At 45.2% G+C, this 7,499-nt stretch overlaps 1 pseudogene; it reads left to right on the top strand.

The window, feature by feature from the left end:
* Positions 1-1,501: 1,501 nt before the first annotated feature.
* LOC111760961 (probable ATP-dependent RNA helicase DDX41 pseudogene) lies at positions 1,502-3,432 on the top strand (annotated as a pseudogene).
* Positions 3,433-7,499: the final 4,067 nt, after the last annotated feature.

Raw genomic sequence — 7,499 nt, forward strand, 5'->3', positions numbered from 1 at the left:
TTATTTTTTATATTTAAATGTATCATTATTATTTCATTTTCCTAGTAATTGTATTTGGCTATTTTATTGGCTTCATTTTTGAAGAAGGTTTGGATCACAGAAAGGTTACAACTGGGGCAGAGGAGGATCATTGGTGTGGGGTGTCAGTGATGGGTGATGCATGGGAGAGAGTTCACCTGGGCATGCATATAAAGTATATAAATGTGTTCAAGTATTCACGGGGCATTGTCACAGTGGGTGGAGATTCACACAATAACTGAGAGAATATTGAATTCCCATCCTGGAGAGCTCTGCCATATTCTCTAATGGAGCAGCAACAATTCCCCAAGTCCAGGGGCAATGACTGGCGAAGAAGGATGGCCCATTGATAGGCCCTTGACAACTATGCTTGTGAGCATTTGCTCTTGAAATTGAAACTGAGCCTTATGTTGTGGGATGCCTAAGAGTTGCCTCCTGAGAGCCTCCTTGTTGCTCAAATGTTGCCTCTTTCTAAGCCAAACTCAGTATTTAAATGCATTACCTTCCCTTAGTGTAGGACATGAGTCTCAGGGATGAGCCTCCCTGGCACCAAGGGATTACTACCAAGCACCACCTAGCAATGCTACTGGAAAAAGCACTCAAATAAAAGCAGGAAAGATAAAGACAAATGAGTTTATATGGCTAAGAAACTTCAAAATAAGTCGGGAGGTCATCCCAGAGGTGATCCTTATGCACATCTCAGCAGGATCTCATAGACTGACAAAATGAATACTACCTCAAATAGTGGGGCTCCTGAGGGCTCTGGAGACACTCAGGTCCTATGGTCAGGGCAAATAACAGTGGAGTTTGGTGCCTTGCCTTTGGGCCTTACTTTGGAGTTTGTGCTCCTGAGAGTGACAGAGTTAGACTCAGTTATAGCTTCCCTTCACATGGTTCATCTGTCCCTTCTATTTGAACCTATACTTGGTGCTGGAATTTGTAGGTGTATGTCCAAGAGACTGGAATCATTGGTCTGTCCATGTGCCAGCTGAGCCCTGAGCCAGTGATCTCAACTTAGGGCACTGTCCTCTTTCACCTGGCTGGGTTTGAGCCTTTACCTCCTGTTCCAATTCTCCAGTGTCCAGCAATGCTTTGCCTACCACCTTCTCCCTCGACTCTAGTAAAAGTTGCCTAGGCAGCCACGAGTGGCAGTGATACTTCGCTGTCAGAGAGTTGCCCTGGAGAAAGTGTGTCCCTCTGTGCAATCCAACACTCAGAGGTTTTTTGCTCAACACTGACATCCAGTTCTTCACATCTGATTGAAACTCAATCAGATTTAGCAGGACTGTATAGCAAAGGATTAATGCATGTGACACTGAGCGAAATAGAGCTCACAAGATGAGATGATTTTGGAGTAAGTCACTCCAGCCAAAAGTGGGGACAACAGGGACTCATGCCCTTTGTGACCTTGTGGCAGAGCTGACAACTGGTGCTCCAGAAGCTGCTGCAGTGACTGCATAGGGGGACTGCAAAATACAAGCAGCAGGATAGTGGCAGTGGTCCCCAGGGAGATGAGGATGACCCCTCTGGGCCCACAGTCCAACATCAGCCTCCTGCATCCACACCAGCACATCAAAGGGGAGGCCAAGGCCCCAAAGAGTCCATCAAAGAGAATCCGCTAAAGCAAAAGGAAGATTCTGAAGAGTGTGGCTGAGGGCCAAGTCTTGATGTCTGTGCAGGACATGGCCAAATGAATGACACGTGACAACCCCATCCAAACCAGCTGGATGTTTCCTTCCCCTATATGTCCTCAAGAGTTGTGAGGAGTGGCACAAATGTGTCTGGAAAAAGTACCACTTCCTGGTCGAGGGAGACGGTATCCCACCACCCAGCAAAAGCTTCAAGGAAATGAAACTCCCTGCAGCCATCCCAAGAGGCCAGAAGAAGGATGGTACCCACCAGCCGATGCCCACTCAGGTCCAGGGCATCCCCCCCCATTCTGTCTGGCCATGACATGATAGGCATCACCTTCACTGGGTCAGGCAAGATGCTGGTGTCCCCTTGCCTGTCAACATGTTCTGCCTGGGGCAAGAGAAGAGGCTGCCCTTCACCAAAGGTGAGGGGCCCTATGGACTCATCATCTGCCCATCATAGGAGCTGGCCCAGCAAACCCATGGCATCCTGGAGTATGACTGCCACCTACTGCAGGAGAACAGCTCGCTAGTGCTGTGTTGTGCTCTCTTCATTGGGAGCATGTCTGTCAAAGGGCAGACGAGACCATTCAACATGGGGTGCCCATGATAGCGGCCACCCCAGGGGCTCCTCATGGATCTTCTGCAACAGATATGGTCAGCCTGGACATCTGCCACTCCCTGGAGGTGGAATATATGAAGGAAGAGGCCAAGATGGTGTGTTTGCTCAAGTGCCTGTAGGAGACACCACTGTCCATGGTCATCTTAGCAGTGAGGAAGGCAGTTGTGGGTGACATCTGCAAGTACCTCCTGCTCGAGGGGGTAGAAGTCATGGCCATCCATGGGGGCAAAGACCAGGAAGAACAGACCACAGTCATCGAGGCATTCTGAAGGACAAGAAATACGTCATAATCCCTCTGTCCTTCCATAGTCCTAGGACATAGAGGGATTGAGCGGTGAGTGTTATGGGGTGTGTGGGTTTTCTTTTTGGAGTAATGAAATGGTTTTGAAAAATTTTGCAGTGATGAATGCACAGCACTGTGATTACACTAAAGGCCATCGATGACACACTTTGGATAGATTGTATGGTATGTGAATATTGCTCAATAAAAATGCTTTTAAAAAAGGAAATATACTAAGTGAAAGAAACTGGATGGAAGGTACTACATATTGTTTGACCCTATCTGTACAACATACATATACAAATAAATTAGCAAGACTGAGATGGAATAGCAGCTATATATGGAAGGGGAATCAGAGAGATTGAGAGGTGATAATTAAGGGGTAGAGCTTGTTTTGCTTGTCTTGTTTGTTTGTATTATTATTGGAATAATGAAAGTTCTCTAATAATGATTGAAGTGATGAACGCACAACTATGTGATTATGATTTTTTTTGTAAAGTGCCAGATACACTCCAGCATCTGGGCTGGTTTTTTTTTAATGGTCTTTTTTAATTGTTTTTTTTTAATGGTCACTAGTATTCCAAAGAACAACAACAATAAAAATAAATGTCCTTGTGGTCACAGATGTAACCTCAAAGGACCTCGACTTTTCTGCCATCCTGCACATCATCATTTATGACATGCCTGAGGAGACGGGGAACGACGTGCCCTACATCAGCCCCACTGTGTGCTCAGGGCGCCACCTTCACCGACAACGCCCATGACAAGCCGGTGCTGATGGACCTCAAGGCCCTGCTGTGGGAGGCCAAGCAGAAGTTCTGGCGCGACGCGAGTGCTAAACTGGGGACAAGTCCATGCTGGACATGGGAGACGGATGTTAAGTCCACCTTCAGCAGGGCCCGGGGCCCCATGTCACTGACCGCCCCAAGCTTGAGGCTCTGCAGACCAAACAGGTAGCACCACCAGCCACGAGGACTGCCTGGTCCACAGCTGCCCGGACCTCTGATCCCCTGTCTTCTCTCCTCTCCAGAGGCCTGGGTCCCTGCGTCTGGCCTCCTCCTCTCCCACCACCCCCCACACAGGAGCAGAGAAGACAAAATAGAAAAAAAAACAACGATTTTGGTTAGGGAGCTTTTGTACCCTGTGGCTGAATGTTCCGCTCAGGTGAAACTGAGAGGGAGAGAAGCCTATCATTAAATTAGGCTGCCTTCCATTGGAGAGGCTTCCTTCAAGCAACAATGGAGTATTGTAGCCAGCACTTCTGTGACTGCAAAGAATTTATTAAATGGGCTTTTCAAAAAAAAAAAATGTGGGGTAGTAGTATTTTCCTGGAGTTAAAAGGTCATTCTTCAGAGTCAAGTTCCCATTGGGAGAAGCTTCTGCTCAAAGAGCGTTCGGAAGCATAGCTTAAGTAGGTCAGTGTACGCTGATCTCCTCTGTGGAGCTTATTAAGGTTCAGGTCCACGGGCTCCACCCTAGGAGCTGCTGCGTCAGTCACCGGGGACTCTGCTTTGTATCAAGCATCCAGCTGAAGGTGATGTGCTTCATGGCCCGTGCTCTGAGACACGTCAGAGGGAGCACAGCCTCAGCCTGCGGCCAAGGTCCTCTGCCCCCGGCTGGATCTTCTATTTCCGGGAGGGGTGCTCTTGACCCCACACAAGCTGGCTATTTCAAGATTTCTTGGGATGGCACCCAATATCCAAACTAACTCTGACCCTGCATCTGTGGAAAGGGGTTACTCCAGAAACTCCCCTTAGAGTGCTGGTTGGATTGTTGCATCGGGAACCCTGGAAGACTGCTGCGGTTAGATCACGTGCTTATGTGGGGCAGCTTGGGAAGGGCGTGAGGCTGATTGTTGGGCAAAGGACCCTGACTTTATCATTAAAATACAAGTATCTCAAAAGCTAGCTGAATTACACACTAGCTGTGTCCACGTGTCCACATCATGCACTAGATTCTAAGCTCACTGTGGCCAAGGATTTTGTGTTACTCATCTTAGTGCCCCCAGTAGAGTGCATCACACAGTAGGTGCTGACTTACTTGCTGGAAAAATTAATTGCTGCACCTGTACATCCCCTAGCCGTCACTAGGGGAAGTGCATTTGTCTATAGGAGTATCCTCTCTCTATATATATCCTATATAGACAAATGCAGCTGCATATTACCAGGCACACTGTAGTAATTACAGATCTCCTTTGGTTGCAGGTTCCCCTAAATGAGTGCTGCCACACAGCGTTATGCAGATATCCACAGAGATACCTCATTCTAAGAGTCTGTCATTCAAAATAACAGCTGTAAGAGATTTGTTTTTTGTGTTAGTTATCTAAAGGGGTGTTGATACAAAATACCAGAAATCTGTTGACTTTTTTTTCTCTCTTTATATTTTTTTAAATGTTACATTCAAAAAATATAAGAGGCCCCCATATACCCCCCACCCCCCTCACCCCACTCCTCCCACATCAACAACCTCTTTCATCAGTGTGGCACATTCACTGCATTTTGTGAATACATTTTGGAGCACTGCTGCACAGCATGCATTATAGTTTACATTCTAGTGTTTGTTCTGTTTATTTGGGGTAGGAGCTTACAATTACCAGGCCATAGAGCATAAGCTCCTTCCCTCACCAGTCTCCTGCCACATGTTGGAACAAGATGGTTGACGACGTTTGTAAGGGTTCAGGCTTCCTGGTTCCTCTCCTCCTGGGGCAGCCTGGAGCAGCTCCGGGCTCAGCTGCTCTCCTTTCTCCACAAGGCCAGCTGTAGACCATCAGGCAAACAGCTTGTTTCTCTTCCTGGAGCCTTCCCTTTCCTCATAAACAAGCTCTCCTGTGTGCTTTCTTTTCAGGGCTCCAGCTCAAGACTCCAGCATCTAAACTCCAACTCAAATCTCCAACTAACTCCTCTGTTCTGCTGTGTAGTTTTATCTGTGAGTCCTACTGATGTCGCCCAATCAAAGCCCTAATCATAATTTAATCACGCCCACATACAGAGCAGTTCACAAACATAATCCAATATCTATTTTTGGAATTCATAAACCATATCAAACAGCTACAGTTATTTGTTACCAACCAGCTCCAGGCAGGTTTAAAATGATATGCTCTCAAAACTCATTAACTTACGACTGTTATCTAAGAGATGGAATTAGAATTTTCAGAAAGAGCACCATTTTTTAATTGGCACAAATGCTTGTTATCTAGCGGCAACTCTATATTAAATATGTCTCGTATTTATACAGGAAAGTAAGAGGATCTAACGATAAAATTCCATTGCATGTAATACACTATATCAATAGAAGAAAGGGCAAAAGGCACACGGTCAGCTCAAAAAAAAAAAAAGGACATCTTTGGAAAACCCACACTAACATTAAATTTAAATTATGAAAATTGAATGCTTTTCATCTCAGTCAGGGAATAGACAAGGATTTCTGCTCTTGCCACTTCTATTCAACAGTGTACTAGATATTCCAGCCAAGGCAATGAAAGGAGAAAGTGAAATAAGACATTCATATTGGAAAGGAAGAACTTAAAGTATCCCTTTTTGCAGATGACATGATACGATATGAAGAAACTCCTACAAAATCCACTAAACACTATAAGAATAATAAATAAATTCAGCATCCTTCCAGGATATAAAACCAACAGGCAAAAAAAAAAATTCACTGGTATTTCCATACACTGAGAATGAACAATCTAAAATGAAATCAAGGAAACAAGTCCATTTACAAATGCATTATTAAATAAATTGGCTGCTTAAATTGGTGTTACTTAGAGCAAGCCCTTTTTCAAGAAGTGACAGGGATTTTCTAAAGAGTTAAAAATAAAGATGCGGGGAGCGGAAGTAGCTCAGTGGCTAAGCAGCTGCATCCCATGTACAAGGTCCGAGGTTCACTCCCTAGTACCTCCTAAAAGTATAATTAAAAATAAAAATGAGTTAAAAAAGTAATGCATCACGCAAAACTTGAAATTTAAGCCACAATTGGAAAAAAGCAGCTTTCAGTCCAATAGAAATAGCATATCAGGGAAGCGGCCTTGGCCCAATGGATAGGGTGACCGCCTACTACACGGGAGGTTCAAACCGCAGGCCTCCTTGACCCGTGTGGAGCTGGCCCATGCGCAGTGCTCACGCACGAAAGGAGTGCCGTGTCACGCAGGGGTGTCCCCCACGTAGGGGAGCCCCACGTGCAAGGAGTGCGCCCCGTAAGGAGAGCCGCCCAGCGCGACAGAAAGTGCAGCCTGCCCAGGAATAGTGCTGCACACACGGAGCGCTGACACAAGATGACGCAACAAAAACAAACACAGATTCCCAGTGCCACTGATAAGGATAGAGGCAGTCACAGGGGAACACGCAGCGAATGGACACAGAGAGTGAACAACTCAGGGAGGAAGGGGAGGGAAATAAATAAATAAATAAATAAATCTTTAAAAAAAAAAAAAAGAAATAGCATATCAGAAATAGACAAAAAAACTACAGTAACCAATCTGTGACCATTCTCCACATTGTTGTTTATGGTGCATCAAAGGACATTATCGAGAGAGACACAGAATAGAAGAAAAAATTACAAATCATCTATCTGGTAATGACTTAATATCAGAAAATATAAAGAACCAGAATATAATAAGAATTGCTACAACTCAACAACAAAAAGACAACCCAATTAAAAAGTGGTCAGAAGACTCGCACCCATGTTTCCAAAGAAGGTATTCAAATGGCCAATAAGCTCAGGAAGAGATGCTCAACATTATTAGTCATCAGGAAAATGTAAATCAAAACCATAATGAGATGCCACTTTCCATCCACTAGGATGGTCATAAACAAAAAGACACAATGTCAAGTGTTGGTGAGGATGTGGAGAAATTGGAGCCCTCGTACACAGCTGGTGGGAATGTCAAATGGCACAGCCACTTTGGGAAACAGCCTGGCAGCTCCACATGAGGTTAAACAAAGAATTA

Source organism: Dasypus novemcinctus, chromosome 26 (genome assembly GCF_030445035.2).
Source record: "Dasypus novemcinctus isolate mDasNov1 chromosome 26, mDasNov1.1.hap2, whole genome shotgun sequence".
In the NCBI taxonomy this organism is placed as follows: domain Eukaryota; kingdom Metazoa; phylum Chordata; class Mammalia; order Cingulata; family Dasypodidae; genus Dasypus; species Dasypus novemcinctus.